Below are 21,061 nucleotides of genomic sequence, written 5' to 3'. Positions count from 1 at the left end.
TTTTTTAGTTATTCTTATAAATCAGTCAAGCTGCAGCTCCATCTTACATTGTTTACAATGTTGACTGAGTGTAAATCAGAAAGAGGGGTCTGTTTTTAATCGGTTTGCTCAGCATTTTCAGCTGTATGAATCTCCAAATGTTGATAGTTTTCTATGGTCTGAAATTAAATTTATATTTTGATATCAGGATTGGATAGCTATTTAAACATCAACCTTTATTTCAATGAGTCCTAAGTCTTTTGTAGCCCAACCTTCTGTGAGGCTGAACAAAAAATGAATCAACCAAACTTCATTGTTAATGGGCTGTTTGTATTGAAGCAGTGCAGGAACATTTTAAGGGTCCTTCACTCTGGTGTGTGAAACAAGTCTGTTTTCTGTTTGATCCCTTGATGATAAACATAGGAGTTAGAGGTAGTCAGACTTTGACTGTATCTTCTTTCTTATCTTCAACTGTTCATTCTGTTTCTAGGCTAGAAAGTCTTTTTTGATGTTTGAGTCAATAACCAAATTTTGTGCAGTAGGTAGATAGATTTTTGTTTCTATTTTAGTAAATAATCAGTGTAAATACATTTGAAGATTTGAGTTTTAAAGTTGGAAATATTAACTGCTTTTTTTTTTTTCTTTTGAGTTTCTTTCTTTTTTCTTTTTTTTTATAAGTTTTCAAATGTTTTCTGCCAGTTTGTACATCAGTCCAGGTGCAACGTTTTGTGCTAATCGCAGCTTTCTAACAACATGAATATGTACATTGCAAAGTGTTTGCCTTTATGTTCTGGCAGCCACATGTTTGATTAGCTCTTTATTTTTTTGTATAAACTGTTCAAAAAGAGTATTTTGTGTGCCTGGGGTTTTTGTTGAAGATGTTGACTCATACAATCTGCCAAAAATAGTAATACATTTTGAATAGTCCAGCAAAATCCTCAGTGTGTTGACTCATTCAAACATTATTTTTAAAGCTGCTTTAAAAATAATGTCTGAACCCACAAACAAAACAAGTGGTATACAAAACAGAAGATAAACATAGTTTTGAATACTACTATGCTAAGTTGTACGCCCAAAATGAAAAATGACAATGAATCCCAAATAGAAATCTACACAAACTAACAGAAGCAGAATAAAAAGTTAATGGCTAAAATAACAGGGGAAGACAACTTCTGCCATTTTCCAGGACCTCAAAAACTAATACAAGTCCTGGCACCGATAATGGTGCAATTTGGTCCCCCAGACGCACCAACTCAATTATAGCTAGCTTTCAAGCTCACCTCTCTTTTCAAGAATTTGGTTAGCAGCTGTTTTCCCTCATTTAGTTTTCTTTCCCTGTCCTTTTTTCGCTTCTTTTTTGAAATCCGGATTTTGATTTTTTTAGGAAAGACATTTTATTTCAGCCTAAACACTAAGGCTGCAACTAACGATTATTTTATTAATCAGTTCACTGGTCGATTATTTTTTCGATTAATCGTTTTGTTTTTTTACTAACGTGAGTTTTTGCCATTATTTCTTTAAGTGAGTTATTATTAAAAGGCCTTTAATCACACATCAACATTGATCTTGTAACAAAGTTATGATATATTCTCATCAAAAACATACCTGGAGTAGTGTTTGTTTTATTTTGCACATACATACATCACCAACACACCACAAAGAGATTTCCATCAGGTTTAGATGCCTACAGAAACTATCTCAACCACTGACAACATATTACAGCAAAAGTCCACAAAAGTATTTTAGAGCCTGACAAAAGTGTAATCTGTTATATTTAATAAGATATGTTCATGAAAAAAGACACAAATGTGCAGTTAATTGCATTTTATTTTTTCTTGTGTAAAAAAAACGTGGTTTGACCAAACAAATTGTCATTAAACTTAATAAAATGGATGAAGTGGAGGTTAAGAGTCACTATGTGTTCACAGGAAACAGTTATTTCTATATTTATGTTCATTGTTAGTTGGTTTAATCTTTTCTGTTTTGTCTTATCAGATTCTTTTGTCCGTTTCTCTAAAACTGTCTTGTGGCATTATTAGTCATAATACTGTTATTGTTGCTTCTATTATTATTGATATAAGTAAAAAATAAATGAATAAAAATATTACAATCTGTAATACGAGGTCTGTGAGAAAAGTATCGTACCTTTTATTTTTTCCAAAAACTATTGATTTGAATCATCGTGCGATTACATCAGCCAACCTTGAAACCCTCATGCGCATGACTGAGTTTTTTCACGCCTGTCGGTTGCGTCATTCCCCTGTGGGCAGGCTTTGAGTGAGCACTGGTCCACCCCTCCCGTTGGAATTCCTTTGTCTAAGAACTTGCTGAGAGACTGCCGCTTTGCTTGATCAAAATTTTTTCAGAAACTGAGAGACACATCCAAGTGGACACCATTCGAGAAATTCATAGGTTTTCGGTGAAAATTTTAACGGCTGATGAGAGATTAAGGAGTGTTGCACAGAGAAACACCTCGTATGATAACCATCAAAGATTCAGGGCGGCTTTCGATGGCTTTCAGTCGAGTGAGTATCCGAGAAATTGTTTAACAGCTCGGCACGTATCCAACTTGTCCCGTAAGGCTTCCAACGGAGGTATTTTCCTGTGGCACCGCATCATGAGCGGCTGGGTGCGACACGCTAATTCCGTCCGCACGTCTTTCATTACAAAATCTCTCAACAGTGGAAGGTACCGGATAAACTGCTGATCCGACCTCTTCTGAAATTCTCAGTGCTCTCTCACGGCGTCCTGGGTCAACAGAGGCTTAAATTTTGAAGTTTTCAGCTTGAACAGACTGACGACGGTGGCGTGGTGCGCCATCGGCGCCGTGGGCTGTCCTTAAGCGATAGTAACACTCCTTAATCTCTCATCAGCTGTTAAAATTTTCACCGAAAACCATATGAATTTCTCGAGTGGCGTCCACTTGGATGTGTCTCACAGTTTCTGAAAAAATTTAGATCAAGCAAAGCGGCAGTCTCTCAGCAAGTTATCAGACAAAGGAATTCCGACGGGAGGGGTGGACCAGTGCTCACTCAAAGCCTGCCCACAGGCGAATGACGCAACCGACAGGTGTGAAAAACTCATGCATGCACACGAGGGTTCAAGGTTGGCTGATGTAATCGCACGTGATTCAATCCATATAGTTTTTTGAAAAAATAAAAAGGTCCAATACTTTTCTCAAGACCTCGTACATTTGACTCTTTTACAACAAACGCTGAGCCCTGAATTATTATACAGAAACAAATGTGCTGACATCTGCAACAGCTTAATGCTAACTTCAACATTGAAATGCCATAGACATGCTAACGCATTAGCATCGGTCCAGTTTTTTAAGTTATAAAATATATCAACTGTTTTAGAAGACCATAACAGGTCAGATTAACATAAAAAGGTAAATGTTACTCACAGACATATGCTCTTTGGGGTTTTAGTGGGGAAAAATTAAGATGAATAAAAACAATGTATCAACAAAGCACCAGATCGAAGCACTACTTCGATCTGCGAATCACTACTTCGATTGGTTCAAGGTTCAAAGCAAAGCCGCGCTGCAGAAACAGTTGATTATATGGAAGAACGAAACATTTGCGGTAAAAGTTATTTAATAACTAATTGATTAAATTAGTTGACAACTATTTTAATAATCCATTAAATCGATTAGTTGTTCAGCACTACAAAACACCTCTTTCTGTCAAAGTATTCACAGCGCTTCACTTTTTCTACATTTTGTTACATAACAGTCTTTTTTTGTTGTTGTTGGTTATATATACGTGTGTGTATATATTTGCAAAATCTCACACTTTTTTCACAATTGTTATTGTGGGATTGGATTGATTGCCACCACCATGCTTCACTGTGATGGTGCCTGGTTTCCTCCACACGATACCTGAAATTCACACCAAACAGTTCAAGCTTTGTTTCATCAGACCAGAGAATTTTATTTCTCATGGTCTGAGAGTCCTTCAGATGCCTTTTGGCAAACTCCGAATGGGCTGCTGGTGGGCTGCCATGTGCCTTTTGCTAAGCAGTGGCTTCTGTCTGGCCACTCTACCATACAGGCTTGATTGGTGGGTTGCTGTAGAGGTGGTTGTCTTGCTGGAAGGTTCTCCTCTCTCCACAGAGGAATGCTGGAGTGCTGACAGAGTGGCCATTAGGTTCTTGGTCACCTCCCTGACTAAGGCCCTTCTCCACAATTGCTCAGTTTAGATGTGTGGCCAGCTCGAGGAAGAGTCTGAACTTCCTCCATTTACGGATGATGGAGGCCACTGCTCATTGGGACCTTCAAAGCAGCAGAAATGTTTTCTGTACCTTTCCCCAGATTTGTGTCTTGGGACAGTCCTGGTGTGGTTTGTGCTCTGACATGCACTGTCAACTGTGGGACCTTATATGTAGACAGGCGTGTGCCTTTCCAAATCATGTCCACTCAACTGAATTTACCCCAGGTGGATAGAAACAACTCAAAGATGATCAGTGGAAACAGGATGCACCTGAGCTAAATTTTGAGCTTCATGACAAAGGCTGTGAGAATCTGGAGTGGCAGCTGCAGTTAGAATTACACAAATGTCAACATTTTAAGATATTCCAGTCATGTTCAAAACTATCCACTTGATTTGTCTGATTGTAAATATGCCAAATAGGTTTGTATTGTACAGCCTAACAGAGAGTTTAGGTTAAAAACTGCAGTTAAGTTAGGTTTAACAAATACGCAAGTTATTGGTTAAAAATGACCACTTTGAATATCTGGTTACCAAAGTAAAGGGCAAACTTGTCCATTGATCCTATAATTTATTTATTTTTTTGCTATTTAAAGTGGTAACTAAGATAACAGATGGTGCCAGCGATTCCGTTTTCACTCCATTAGCTCGGCTAATAATTTGCATTGCTTGTTTCAACCAAAATTGGAGAAACTAATGTTTTGACTTTTGTACAAACTGGAATTTGGTATTTGTTTCCATTTTTGTTGTTTCTCCCCAATAACTCAAAAATCACCAGCAGTAGATTGTACAAAATACCCCTTTTTGACAGTGATTTGATCAAATAATGTGGTATATGTAGTTTTACAACATGATCGGTGCTTTAAAAAAAAAAAATCATTCCTGTCTAATCCTTCGTCTGGTTATTGTTGCCACTCTGGACAGGTGATTGCATGTTTTTGTGTAGTGCCGTGGTATACGGCGACTGGATTGTACAGTTGCTTTCCTGCCTTAGGTGATACTGAAAACTTACCTAACACATACAGTGTGAACAGTAACATGATAAAGCAGCACATCAGGCTTAAGATCAGTTGGAGTAATTTTCCAATTCCAGCAGAGTTAAACTGATGCCAACAGAGTCTATGATGAAACCCAATAACAAATGGAGGAGGGTGGAGGTTTTGCAGCAGTCTTCTTTTGAGAGATGAGCCAAAGGTGTGGACAGAGTGAATTAAATTGAAGCAAATTCACTGATCTTAAATTCATTATAATATCTGGCCACTAATTTGTCTTAAATCATTATTTTTGCTGGAAAAACAGCAAACAGATTGTTGTTGTTGCTGAAAGACAAAATGACAATGAATCTGCAGGTGTGATTGTTGGATTGTGGTGATTGTGTTTTTCAGACGCTGTTGTCTACACAGGCACAACGAGATAACAGACAGGACATATGATTTCATTCATAAAAGCTCCTTTCTGTCACAGTGGCTTGAAACCAAACCACCATTAAATGGCAACTAGTGTGTTGCCTGTGGGGATCCACAGGCTCTAGATTGGGTAGTTTTTATAAAATAGGTAGCTGACATTTTTCAAGGGTGGTAATAAATTGTGCAAAGTTTCTATGAGTTGGAATGGTGTGTGAGTCTAGAAGGTTTTTAGAACCTTAGACCTCAATAGTTTTTTGAAGAAGAACTCAACCCTTTTATTTCCTGTTATCTACATATTTTTTAATGTTAATTTACTGTCTTAAATTATTTATAAATTGTTTAGGTTCTTATCATATACACACTATTATTATCATTATTATTATTATTATTTTATTATTACTTCTATTTTGTCATTTGATTTATAAATGGACCACAACAGAAACAAGTGTTTTCACTTTCTTGTGTCTTCCATGTATTTACAATTATATAATGTACTTTCATTGAACTTAATAAATAGTATCACGCATGCACTCATGCTTTTAATACAAAAGATGATTGACTGCCCCCTGTTGGATTGGCGTGTGAGTTCAGAATGTAAATATCAATGTCCATTGTTCAGTGTTGTTAGCTAATATATGTAGCTTCTCTAAAAATATTAATCCTATGTCAATGTTCAGTTTTGTTGCCATTCAGCCTTGACCTAAAATACATAAACACACCAAACGGTTCTCCACAGTTTGTGCGTGATCAAAATTGCACACATACACACACAGCTTTTTGTCTTTTCTGCAATCTACTGTAAGCAGGTGCTTTTAATGTGACAAACAGATGATGGCGGAAGACATTAAAAGCAATACACATTTCACCAATACACATTTGGTACCAACATGACACTTAAGTCACTCATGGTAACAGCACCATAACACATAACTAAAGTGACTAAACCAAATGAACTACAAAAACACAATAACTCAGCAACACTAATGACACTGTTAAACTAACATGAACAACAACAACTACACTCAACAAAAATATAAACGCAACACTTTTGGTTGTGCTACCATTTTGTATGAGATGAATTCAAAGATCTAAAACTTTTTGCACATACACAATATCACCATTTCCCTCAAATATTGTTCACAAACCAGTCTAAATCTGTGATAGTGAGCACTTCTCTTTTGCTGAGATAATCCATCCCACCTCACAGGTGTGCCATATCAAGATGCTGATTAGACACCATGATTAGTGCACAGGTGTGCCTTAGACTGCCCACAATAAAAGGCCACTCTGAAAGGTGCAGTTTTATCACACAGCACAATGCCACAGATGTCGCAAGATTTGAGGGAGCGTGCAATTGACATGCTGACAGCAGGAATGTCAACCAGAGCTGTTGCTCGTGTATTGAATGTTCATTTCTCTACCATAAGCCGTCTCCAAAGGCGTTTCACAGAATTTGGCAGTACATCTAACCAGCCTCACAACCGCAGCCCACGTGGAACCACACCAGCCCAGGACCTCCACATCCAGCATGTTCACCTCCAAGATCGTCTGAGACCAGCCACTCGGACAGCTGCTGGAACAATCGGTTTGCATAACCAAAGAATTTCTGCACAAACTGTCAGAAACCGTCTCAGGGAAGCTCATTTGCATGCTCGTCGTCCTCATCGGGGTCTCGACCTGACTCCAGTTCGTCGTCGTAACCGACTTGAGTGGGCAAATGCTCACATTCACTGGTGTTTGGCACGTTGGAGAGGTGTTCTCTTCACGGATGATGCGAAGGAGATGTGTTGCACTGCATGAGGCAAATGGTGGTCACACCAGATACTGACTGGTATCCCCCCCCAATAAAACAAAACTGCACCTTTCAGAGTGGCCTTTTATTGTGGGCAGTCTAAGGCACACCTGTGCACTAATCATGGTGTCCAATCAGCATCTTGATATGGCACACCTGTGAGGTGAGATGGATTATCTCAGCAAAGGAGAAGTGCTCACTATCACAGATTTAGACTGGTTTGTGAACAATATTTGAGGGAAATGGTGATATTGTGTATGTGGAAAAAGTTTTAGACCTTTGAGTTCATCTCATACAAAATGGGAGCAAAACCAAAAGTGTTGCGTTTATATTTTTGTTGAGTGTACGTACATTTAAAACCTCAAAACCCCAGACTTACATGGTGCGTTGTAGAACAACATCCATTGTTTACTGGTTAACTAAAATTGCTATTTTCTCAACAAAATATTTATCCTGTCAACTTCCCGTTTTCACAGGGTTCATCCTTGACCCAAAATACATAAGTATACCAAATGGCAAATGTCAGCTCTCCCCGGTTTCGCTGTGATCGAAGCCAAACACACGCACACACAGAGGCCACTTGGCTATTCTAATATAGATATGCTATATGTTAAAAGATCAGTACTATGTCAAAAAAACTGGCATCCTATAAGTACAAAGGATAATAAGCACAAAAAAAAAAGTTATATTCACGCATTTAATGGCAACACTTCATTTCAGACATTAACATTAACAGCTTCCTGCTGGGACATCCTGCTGGCATGAGACTGTCAGAGACTACGACCGCATAGCACAGCACCTGAAAAGGAACAGATTACAGGTCACTATATGTACCTTCACCTTTATGAATATATTTGAACTCACTGAGACATGCAGCCATACTTGCATTTTCCAATTAAAACATGCAACACACTGCTATAGACTTTTGTGTGTTATCAGCAAACATACTTGTATCTCCGGGGACAGCCATGATGACCAATGATGTACTCTTGTGCATAGCAGACCCGTCTGCAGAGTCCTCTGTGCCCACATGTCCAATAATGCATTTCTGCATCGTCTCCTAAGCATCATTATTAAAGAATCACAGATTGCTCAGCTTTCCATAATCTGCAATACATTATGTAATGTGCAAACTTTCTCTAAAGCACCAATTTTGCTGTTTTTGAAGTTGTGCAAAGGAGGGATGGTGAGCAAGACATGTCAAAAAGGGGTGCATGGTTTTGTGTTGTCTTTATTATCAGTTACTTTATTGTCAGTTATTATCAGCCACGTTTTGTCCTTGAAAGGTCAAAGCCTTGGCCTTTGCCTGCGTCTGGAGTAATCAAAGCCTTGGTCTTTTGTGGTTAAAGCTTTGGCATGGGCCTTGACAGGTTAAAGCCATGGATGAGGACTTGAAGGTTCAAACCCTTGGCCTGGGCCTTGAGGGTTCAAAACGTTGGTCTGGACTTTGAAGGGTTAAAGAATTGACCTGGGCCTTGAGAGGTCAAAGTTATAGCCTGGGCCTTGAAAGGTCTAATCCTCTAATCCTCTGGCCTAAGCCTTGATGGGTCAAAGCCTTGGTTTGGGCCTTGAAAGATTAAAGGTGTGTGTGTGTGTGTGTGTGTGTGTGTGTGTGTGTGTGTGTGTGTGTGTGTGTGTGTGTGTGTGTGTGTGTGTGTGTGTGTGTGTGTGTGTGTGTGTGTGTGTTTGGGAGAGAGAGAACCTTTGAGTGATCGTTTATTTAGGTTTAGATTAATGAACCTCATCATCATGTCTTACATTGTTTGTCTTTATTGGTCTGTAATTTTTCAATGCCAAAATCCAACTTTTTTTAAAGTTTTGTGAGGTGCTTCTGTGATTAGGGAAGACATGACTAAATTAAGTATTTCTGTTTAGCTCTTCCTATAACATTAGACTGCCCCAATTTATGACATCACAAAGATCTTTAATTGCCACACTTCTTGACTGGTGTTCCCTAAGACACGATCCAGGAGAGATCTAAAGCTCAGAAACGGATATACCACATGCAGTCTGAATCCAAACTGTCCCAATCGTTCCACAATGTTGTAACTTGGTGTTTGCAGTACTATGGATAGTGCATTCAAATATCTATCTAATATCTATTACTGGTGAGAGGTATTTTATGCCCTTGATACAACATATTCCACTGGAACCTACAGTGTCATTATTGGGGACAATTCCTGGAGGGTAGGAGGGCAGGGCCACATAATATCTACTGAATATTCTTCACAGCTGCACTAAAATGTATAACCATTAGATGACTGAGACCAGATCCACGAACTTATAACATATGGATCCAAAAGTATGGGATCCCTTTTTCAAATGGAGCAAATTACATACACATTAAGACTCCAAAAATCTATTTTTGTTGGGCGATGGAGCCCTGTCATGGCTTTGATAATGCAGAGAGAGTTTCATGCTTGTCTCTCCATCTAACCTTTACTTTTTGCTCCCTTTATGCACATGACATATACCATCCTTTCTGTGATACATATACACCTTTTTTCTTCCTTTTGTTGCTGTAGTTGTAGGTTTTTCCTCTTTCCCTCCCTTTTCCCCGTTTTCTTTGTGTGTTTTGAAGTGGAAGTTTAAAATTTTGTCTAATTTTAAAAAATGTGTAAATGTAATAGATACAGAAATGTATACAGTACACTGTATTGTCGTTGACAAAAAGTAAATAAAAATTAAATGGAAAAAATATTTTTTGCAGAGGTAAATAATAACATAACTATTACTCTTTAAAAACTGATACAAGGCAGGTAAATAACCATTACTGCATTTTTTTTTATTAACTTCTGCTCCATTTTTCCTAATGTGGAATGTGGAGCTACTTTTCATCTGCAGAATTTCAAGTGGCTAAAAAAGTAGTTCCAGTGTAAACATTCCATGTGTTTATCTCATGTTTTTTAATGCATAAAAACAGGAGTGTGAGGTATTTGATATTATTTAACATAATCTGACAAATGCACAATTAAAAATCATGATGTCATTCACTATTTTATAACAATGTAATCTGAGAACAGCTAAAATAAGATATTCCTTTATTAGCACCACATGGGCAAATTTGCGCAAAAATGTCAGCATTGTCCTTTGATATTTTATCCCAAAAATCACTCAAACAGGCTTATTATTTGCACTTTGATAATGTGCCCCACAGTGTTGCCACAAATACTTTGAAAAGTTACTTTATTAGTTACTTCACACAGTTACTTTATACAGTCACCTCTTTAGAAGCTTTATGCAGTTACTTTATTAGGAGCTGCCAACAACTTGTAACTAATAAGTAATGTAACTAGTAATCTAACTTGGTTACTCTTAAGATTGAGTAATCAGCAAAGTAATTAATCAGCAAAGTAACTAATAGATACTTTTTTGAGTACTCAGTGTTAAAAACAGTGACAAAAACATTTCTACTCTTTTTTTTTTATTTAAACTCTTGAGCCGCTCTGTGTCCTCGCTAAAAACAGCTGAAGACCCACAGCATGTTAACATGGAAGCATATTGCATTCATTGGATTAAAAAAATTAGACCGCTAAGCTTGTAATTACGAGAAAAGATGTCATAATTACGAGATCAAGATCTCTCGTACGAAAGATCCTTTGCTGTCAACAGTTAGATATGAGGTCAAGAAAGGTGTCTTTTTTTATTTTTTATAAAACAAATATTTATGTTCATTGAAGTTAAGAAAGGGTAACTATAAAGTGAGTATTAGCAAAATGGGTTATCGTTTTCATGTTAAGGGGCAGGGGGTTGTTGTTGGCAGCTGCTGGAAGTAACTAATAAAGTAACTAAGTTGCTTTTTCAAGGAGTAATTAGTAATTGGATTACTTTTTCAAAATAACTGTGACAACACTGCTTAAAATAACCAAGTTAGATTACTAGTTACTTTATTAGTTATGTTCAGCAGATGTTGTCGCAGCTGCTAATGAAGTGACTGTATGAAGTAACTGTAAAATGTAACTTTTTTAAAGTAACTTTTCAAAGTTACTGTGGCAACACTGGTGCCCCATGATGATTTTCTTGGTTTGATTTGAAACAAAGCAGAAAATATCTGTATCCTTTGCTTACCTTCTCCAACTGACAGCATCAGGAGGAGCACAAGAACAATCAAGTGGAGTCTCTTCATGTTTGGTACCAGTGAGCTGTGCTGTTGGCAGGCTGATGATGCATTTATACAGCGTTTGACCCTCGGGGGGGTCTGACGGGCAACGTCCAGATCACAATAACAACTGAAAGATGGGAGCTCATCAGAAGCTTACACAGTTTACAGCTACAGTCTCTCTGAGCTCACTTCAATCATTTTACACTCATACTGGAATAGATACTTCTTATCTGTTATAGTCGCTGATCACTTTGTTTTGCAGTAAGTTCTTCCACTCCTGTTTCAGTGTTGTGAATATTATGGTTCATGTGATGTTGCTGATGCTGTAAAACAGAACACACAGCTGCACTGACGCAGGGAGAATTGTTAAGCAGAGCATAACAGTAGAAGCCATGTGTATGTGCACCAAGCTGACAGTTCCACCCACTTTGCTCAGGCAGCCAATAAAGTCTGCAAGCAATCCCTACAGTTCAATGGTTTCTGGTTTATTCTCTTCTCTATTCATGCTAATTTGTTCCCAAAATTGTTCCCAAAATTATTTAATGGTGCGTTTACACATAGGCAGCACGCATTGCGAATGTCATATTTGCGTCATTCTTGGCACATTCCTGACATTCTTAACGTAACTTAACGCATCTGAATAGGTTTCTTTATATTGTGTGTTGGTGCGTGATATTCGTGATTTTTGTGGAGCATGTTTTTGGCTGTCAAAAGGTCTTCCACGAATGTCTCGCACCACCCTCATTTCATCTCATGTCATGGAGGTCACAACGGAGTGTGTTGATCCGTCTTGATTAGTGGTGATCCTTAACAGAGCATGACAGCGTTCTACGTGCGCACAATTAAACCCTGACGTGCGCACAATTAAACCCTGCTGCACCGCATTCAGTTTCATTGCTGGAGTACGCTGAAGAAGGACAGTGACGCCAAGTTGGCTAAAAGTCTCGTTCCAGTGCTCCTCAGTGCGCTCCTGCAGGTGTTCCACCTGCTGCATGTGCCCGATGTTTGGGAAAACGAGCAAGACGAGAGCCATGTGAAGCCACACATTTGGCATCAGTCTCCTCCTTCTTTCTGCATCACTCCATGGCACAGAGCCCAACTAAGCATGCAGTCACAAAGTTCTTCTGCTGTGGATTTTGAGGAGCAAACTGGAGCGATCTGAATTGTTCAGCAACTGACGGTTGGATGAATATGGGGTGTATGTGGAGACAATTCGCCTCATTCACAACGTGACAGAACTTAACAATGCGCTGTTATGTGCGATAGCGCGCAACAATGTGGAACATTATTCTTGACCGCGCGTAATGGTTCCTGATAATTCTCCAGTAACGTGCCATTAATCGTAACGCGTGGTAACAGGTTGCAGCAGTTCCTGAGGACACCTGATGCCTCTGCCTTAAATCATCACATTCGTGATCAGGGGCTCAGAATGTATACTTTGTGGCATTCATGACGTGCTGTCGTTATGTGTAAATGCAGCTAAAAATGGTAGGAAGACAAAAAGAGGATCATTATTTAATGTGGGCAGCCAATGAAAGCACTTTATCAGTAGCTTATTTCCACAAGGGCCCATGGCACGTGTCTCTCATTCCTCCCCAGCACATCTGTTCAAGGTGCCAGTTGGGAGCTTGGCTACAATTGATACGCGAACCCAGATGCAAACTGTTATGCCACTACCTCCCTAAACTCTTTTAACCCAAACTCAGTACTTTTTTTTTGATCTGGCACATCATTACATCATTACTAACAAGTGTAATTATAGTACATCAAATCATAGACAGAGTGCTGATGCTTTAACACATAAAGTATTAGCATTTTACATAGTGTCCACTGGCCCATTGAGTTGACTTTAGGGGAATAACAGTGGGGGAAGCACTGAAAGCCCTGTGGATTCAGGCCGGCATGCTGTCCCAACACAAGACAATAATGGTCAAGTGACTGAGCCAGTTGCCGTGATGGAATAGAGCTTTTGTGAATGAAAGTGTTATGTCTGTTGTCTGTGTTTATGTTTTCTGACCGTTGTGTCTGCCTGGACAACAGGTGTCTGGAAAACACAAACGTCCACCAATCACCACAGCAAAGTAAATTCATTGTCACTCCATTCATTGCCACTGAAAATGTTTTTTTTTTGTTTTTTACCTTTGAGTTTGTCACTTATTGTGCTTAAATGGAGGTTTATTTTAGACCTGTTATTAATGGCCTTGGTTTTAAGGTGGACAGTGATTTTAAATTGGACAGCCAAATTAAAGCTGTGGTTAAGTCAGATTTTTATCATTTACGCCGGTTAGCAACTGTGAAATCTTTCTTGTCTAGACAGCACTTTGAAACAGTGATACATGCTTTTATTTAATCTCAGATGGATTATTGTAATGCACTTTATGTGGGAGTCAATACTGTCGCGTCTGCAGTTGGTTTGAAATGCTGCTGCACGACTTTTAACAGGAACTTGAAAGCGAGATCATATATCTCCTGTATTGGCCTCACTTCATTGGCTGCCTGTATGTTTTAGGGTACATATTAAAATTTTTATGTTTGTTTTTAAATATCTTCACATTGTTGCCCCGCCTTACCTCTCTGAGCTTCTTCATCCTTATGTACCATGTCATCTCTTAGGTCAGTTGACCAGCTGCTCCTGGAAGTACCAAGATCCAGAAGGAAGCTCAGAGAGGACAGGACCTTCTCTATTGCTGCTCCTAAATTATGGAACAGCTTGCCCTTGCCTGTGAGAGAGGCCCCTTCACTGTCCATTTTTAAAGGTTGTTTAAAAACCTATTTTTTTCTCCTTGGCTTTGGGCCCCAGTGAGACTTATACCCCTGTCACACATAGCCAGAATCACGCAGAATGGCATCAGAATGACTAATTGGTGCACATCTGAAAAGTGTCGGGTTTTAGTTCCTAAACGTTCTGTCAGCCATCTGCGAGAGTCCACACAGTTCTCTCTCTCTCGATCTACTGGTTTACTACTTTGTGACGAAAAGGGAGCTGAGCCAAAAGGTGAAGCTCTCAATCTACTTGTTACTACTTTGTTCCAACTCTCACCTATGGTCATGAGGGTTGGGTCATGACTGCAAGAACTACATTGTAGGTACAAGAGGCCAAAATGGGTTTCCTTAGGAGGGTGGCTGGTGTCTCCCTTAGAGATAGTGTGAGAAGCTCGGTCATCTGTGGGGAGCTCGGAGTAGAGCCACTGCTCCTTCGTGTTGAAAGGATCCAGCTGAGGTGGTTTGGGCATCTGGTAAGGATGCCACCTGGGTGCATGTTCAGCGAGAATTCAAAAGTTTGTGTATTATAATACTCATGGCAATAGTGGGGTAGCGATGTCTCAAAACCATTCAGATGATTGATTGATTGATTGAACTTATTTAGTACAATAATGCACAAAATACATACGTATTTGCCCATGAAAATACACGGATAGCACAAGAACGCGATAAACACTTGTTTCCATTGTGGTCCAGCATGTGTTTTAAACTACGCCGTTTTGATATACAGAAATTTGGTGCTCAAGTTTGCTATATGTTGTAGTGTAAAACATTGTTGACATTTCAAATTAAGACAAAAGTAATGAATGCTGTGCTGTTGTGCAGCATCTGATATGATGTCATTATATACAGTAGTCAAGACCAAAGATGAGACAAACCAGCAACCTGTCCAGGGTGTACCCCACTTCTTGTCCAATTACTGCTTGGATAGGCTCCATCCCCCTGTGACCTTTAACCTTAACTAGAAAAAGAGGGTTCAGAAAATGTTGGGATGGATAGACCAAAAGACATGAGAGCTCCACTGTGTTCTCAGTACCTTGATATTTTCATTCATTATCCTTCTATAGCAGGGTATTGTTTTCACTGATGTGTATGTGTGTGCGTGCGCACGCACCAATACAAGATAATTCAAAAAGGGCTGGACAGATTTCCTTCAAACCTGCTATTAATTGAATAGATACAAGGTCTATTAGAAAAGTATCTGACCTTATTATTTTTTTCAAAAACCATATGGATTTGAATCATGTGTGATTACATCAGACATGCTTGAACCCTCGTGGGCATGCTGTTGTGTGGGCCGCTGAAGAGGAGGTACTGCTGGCCCACCACCACCAGAGGGCGCCCTGTCTGGAGTGCGGGCTCCAGGCACCAGAGGGCGCTGCCGCCTCACAGGAGCAGCCGGGGTGACAGCTGTCACTTATTGCCTACAACAGCTGTCACCAATCATCTGATCAGCAGTGGTATATCAGCAGGACGACATCTCCACCTCTTTGCCGAGATATCGCTCTACCTAGAAGGTACCGTACTCAGCTGACTGTGTTGTCTTTTTTGACAGTAACCCTTTATTACTTTTGTGCGTTATAGCAGACATTCTTCCAACGAGAGGTGGAGGTGGTTTTCCCGCCATACGGGTTGCTGGGTGCAAACGCACCCACATTTAACTGTTTTTGTTCCTCGCCAGCAGTACCAGATCCGACACGCGGAGGCAGTGGCCACCTGGGAGTGCGGGACTTGGCGGCTCCAGTATTCCCGGGGTTCGGTGGCGGAGGAAATCGTGTGGTTCCGGTTCTGCTTTGGATAGACGTCTCTTATCTTCAAGACTGCCCACGTGACACATTTTTGTGAATTGACTTCTTTGTCTATTGTTGTAATCCGTTGTGTTTGTTGTGCTTATTCACAACAGTAAAGTGTTGTTATTTGACTTCCTCCATTGTCCGTTCATTTGCGCCCCCTGTTGTGGGTCCGTGTTCCTACACTTTCACAACAGGATATCTCGGCCAACGTCATGGACCCCGAGGGGCGTCAACCGGCTGTTGAACGGCCAATGGAAGAGCAGGGTGCACAGGCGTCTGCAGGAGGAATGATCGGTGAGTTGCAGCGAATCCTCACCGCTTTTACGGCTCGGTTGGATCTAATGACCGAGCAGAACGTCCTCCTTAACCGCAGGGGGAGGCTCTCGCCGCGCAGGTGGAAGCTGCTGCGGCTCCCCCTCCTGTCGATCCTGTGCGCAACAGTGACGTTCCACAGGTCGTTCAACGACCCCTCCCACCTTCCCCTGAAGCATACATAAGCCCTCCAGAGCCGTACGGGGGTTGTGTGGAGACATGCGCGGACTTTCTTATGCAGTGTTCGCTCGTCTTCGCACAACGTCCCGTCATGTACGCGACTGATGCTAGTAAGATAGCTTATGTAATTAATCTGCTTCGCGGCGAGGCACGCGCTTGGGCTACAGCGCTCTGGGAGCAAAATTCACGGCTCCTTCTGACATATGATGGGTTTGTGAGGGAGTTCAGAACAGTGTTCGATCACCCAAATAGAGGAGAGACCGCTTCAGCCGTGGGTATGTTTAGGTTCCTCGGTTCCTCCCGGTTCCCAGGCTAAGGAGGAGGTCAGAGTCCCGCCCAATCTTGGGACGGTGCCGGTGGAGTACCATGACCTTGTGGATGTGTTCAGTAAGGATCTGGCGCTCACCCTTCCCCCCCACCGTCCGTACGATTGTGCCATTGATTTGGTTCCAGGCGTTGAGTTCCCGTCCAGCAGGCTGTACAACCTCTCACGACCTGAGCGCGAATCAATGGAGACCTACATCCGGGACTCTTTAGCCGCCGGGTTGATCCGGAATTCCACCTCCCCGATGGGTGCAGGTTTCTTTTTTGTGGGTAAAAAAGACGGCGGACTTCGTCCATGCCTTGATTATAGGGGGCTGAACGAAATCACGGTTCGTAATCGATACCCGTTGCCCTTGTTGGATTCAGTGTTCATGCCCCTGCATGGAGCCCAGATATTCACTAAGCTAGATCTTAGAAATGCGTATCACCTGGTTCGGATCCGGAAGGGAGACGAGTGGAAGACGGCATTTAACACCCCCTTAGGTCACTTTGAGTACCTGGTCATGCCGTTTGGCCTCACAAACGCCCCTGCGACGTTCCAAGCATTAGTTAATGATGTCTTGCGGGATTTCCTGCACCGATTCGTCTTCGTATATCTAGACGATATACTCATCTTTTCTCCGGATCCTGAGACTCATGTCCGGCATGTACGTCAGGTCCTGCAGCGGTTGTTGGAGAACCGGCTGTTTGTGAAGGGCGAGAAGTGTGAGTTTCACCGCACCTCTTTGTCCTTCCTGGGGCTTATCATCTCCCCCAACTCCGTCGCTCCTGATCCGGCCAAGGTTGCGGCGGTGAGAGACTGGCCCCAACCCACCAGCCGTAGGAAGCTGCAACAGTTCCTCGGCTTTGTGAATTTCTACAGGAGGTTCATTAAGGGCTACAGTCAGGTAGTTAGCCCCCTGACAGCCCTGACCTCTCCAAAAGTTCCCTTCACCTGGTCGGATCGGTGCAATGCCGCGTTCAAGGAGTTGAAACGGCGCTTCTCGTCTGCACCTGTTCTGGTGCAGCCCGATCCTAGTCGCCAGTTTGTGGTTGAAGTGGACGACTCGGACTCAGGGATAGGAGCTGTGCTATCTCAGAGCGGAAAGGCCGATAAGGTCCTTCACCCGTGTGCCTATTTTTCCCGCAGGTTGACCCCGGCCGAACGGAACTATGACGTCGGCAATTGAGAACTCCTTGCGGTGAAAGAGGCTCTTGAAGAGTGGAGACATCTGTTGGAGGGAACGTCCGTGCCATTCACGGTTTTCACTGACCACCAGAACCTGGAGTATATCAGGACCGCCAAGCGGCTGAACCCCAGGCAAGCCCGCTGGTCACTGTTCTTCGGCCGTTTTGACTTCCGGATCACCTACCGTCCCGGGACCAAAAACCAGAGATCGGATGCCTTGTCCCGGGTGCATGAAGACGAAGTCAAAACGGAGTTGTCGGATCCACCGGAACCTATCATCCCGGAGTCCACTATCGTGGCCACCCTCACCTGGGACGTAGAGAAAACCATCCGGGAGGCCCTGGCATGGAGCCCGTATCCCGGAACTGGGCCGAAGAACAGACTTTATGTCCCACCAGAGGCCAGGGCTGCAGTCCTGGACTTCTGTCACGGCTCCAAGTTCTCCTGTCATCCAGGGGTGCGTAGGACCGTGGCAGTTGTCCGGCAGCGCTTCTGGTGCGCGTCCCTGGAGGCCGACGTCCGGGATTATATCCAGGCCTGCACCACCTGCGCCAGGGGCAAGTCATCCTCAGACCAACGGGCAAGCAGAACGGGTAAATCAGGAGGTGGAACAGGCCCTGCGCTGCGTGACGGCCACGCACCCGGCGGCCTGGAGTACCCATTTGGCCTGGATCGAGTATGCCCATAACAGCCAGGTGTCTTCAGCCACCGGCCTCTCCCCTTTTGAGGTGTGTCTGGGGTATCAGCCCCCGTTGTTTCCGGTGGTTGAGGGAGAGGTCGGTGTGCTCTCGGTCCAGGCCCACCTGCGGAAGTGCTGTCGGGTGTGGCGCGCCGCCCGTTCTGCTTTGCTAAAGGCCCGGACAAGGGCAAAAGCCCATGCAGACCGTCGGCGGACCCCGGCCCCTGCGTATCGGCCAGGGCAGGAGGTGTGGTTGTCCACGAAGGACATTCCCCTGAAAGTGGACTCCCCCAAACTACAGGACCGTTACATCGGCCCCTTCAAAATCCTTAAGGTCATCAGTCCAGCCGCAGTGAGGCTTCAGCTTCCGGCCTCACTGCGGATCCATCCTGTTTTCCATGTGTCCCGGATAAAGCCGCATCACACCTCACCCCTCTGTGCTCCGGGTCCGGCGCCGCCTCCTGCCCGGATCATCGATGGCGAGCCGGCTTGGACTGTGCGCCGGCTCTTGGATGTCCGTAGGATTGGCCGGGGCTTCCAGTATTTGGTGGACTGGGAGGGGTACGGACCCGAAGAACGCTCCTGGGTGAAGAGGAGCTTCATCCTGGACCCGGCCCTCCTGGCCGATTTCTACCGCCGCCACCCGGACAAGCCTGGTCGGGCGCCAGGAGGCGCCCGTTGAGGGGGGGGTCCTGTTGTGTGGGCCGCTGAAGAGGAGGTACTGCTGGCCCACCACCACCAGAGGGCGCCCTGTCTGGAGTGCGGGCTCCAGGCACCAGAGGGCGCTGCCGCCTCACAGGAGCAGCCGGGGTGACAGCTGTCACTTATCGCCTACAACAGCTGTCACCAATCATCTGATCAGCAGTGGTATATCAGCAGGACGACATCTCCTCCTCTTTGCCGAGATATCGCTCTACCTAGAAGGTACCGTACTCAGCTGACTGTGTTGTCTTTTTTGACAGTAACCCTTTATTACTTTTGTGCGTTATAGCAGACATTCTTCCAACGAGAGGTGGAGGTGGTTTTCCCGCCATACGGGTTGCTGGGTGCAAACGCACCCACATTTAACTGTTTTTGTTCCTCGCCAGCAGTACCAGATCCGACACGCGGAGGCAGTGGCCACCTGGGAGTTCGGGACTTGGCGGCTCCAGTATTCCCGGGGTTCGGTGGCGGAGCGAATCGTGTGGTTCCGGTTCTGCTTTGGACAGATGTCTCTTATCTTCGAGCCTTGTTGAAAGCCATCAAAAGCCGCCTGAATTTTACAAATGGTTTTCAACACGGAGGTGTTTTTCCTGTCGCGGCGCACACAGATTTGCGTCGTCATCACGGAAACGACTCGGCGAATTTGCGCACATGTTCTTTCATTACAAAATGACCTTTAACAGTGGAATGTCCGCATAAACTCCTCATGCCGGCCTCTTCTGAATCTTCTCTGTTCTCTCACGACGTCCTGGGTGAATTAAGCCTTAAATTAGGATGATTTCAGCTCGAAACAGCCACACGACGTCGCCTGGGAGCGCTGCGCGACGTCCTGCTCTGTGGGAAGTCCTTAAAGCGACAGAAACACCCCATAATCTCTCATCAGCCGTTAAACTTTTCACCGAAAACCAGCTGAATTTCTCGAATAGTGTCCACTCGGATATTCCTCACAGGTCCTGAAAAAAGTTTGATAAAGCAACGTGCACCATCTCGAGCAGCGTCTCAAACAAAGGAATTCAGCCGAGAGGGCTGGACCAGTGCTCACTCAAAGCCTGCCCACAGGGAAATGACGTCACCGACACGCGTGAAAAAAACTCACGTATGCGCACGAGGGTTCAAGCATGATTGGTGTAATCGCATGTCATTCAAATCCATATAGTTTTTTTTATATATATATAAAACTGATTGTTAGTTTTATAAGATACCTTGTACATATATAGAAGGAAATAGATTTTGGAGTAGTGGAGTCATAGGTCCAAGTCAGGGAAAAACATGGTCCCAAAACACCTTTTAGCACATCTCAACAACCAGGAAGCCTAGATGGATCAACTTTTGTGAGAATATTATTTGGATCAATATCTAGAAGTGATTGGATTTTGGAGTAATTTTGTCAAAGGTCAAGGAAAGCATGATCTAGCATGATCTGAAAAGGTGTTTTTTTTAACATCTCAGCAACCAAGAAGTCTAGATGATCTATATATTGATCAGCAAAATATTTGTGATTGATCAATATGAATGACTTCATAATGAATTTGTCAAAAACACCCTTTCAGGCATATATCTATTTACTTGTACATTTGTATAGTGGTGTGCAGAGCGCAGAGGGTATGAATCAGCCCTCTGACACCTTTAATTGAAAGATACTGTTAAATC

This window comes from Thalassophryne amazonica, chromosome 9 (assembly GCF_902500255.1).
Source record: "Thalassophryne amazonica chromosome 9, fThaAma1.1, whole genome shotgun sequence".
Taxonomy (NCBI): domain Eukaryota; kingdom Metazoa; phylum Chordata; class Actinopteri; order Batrachoidiformes; family Batrachoididae; genus Thalassophryne; species Thalassophryne amazonica.
The sequence above is the reverse complement of the archived record's forward strand: the minus strand, read 5'-3'. Positions refer to the sequence as shown.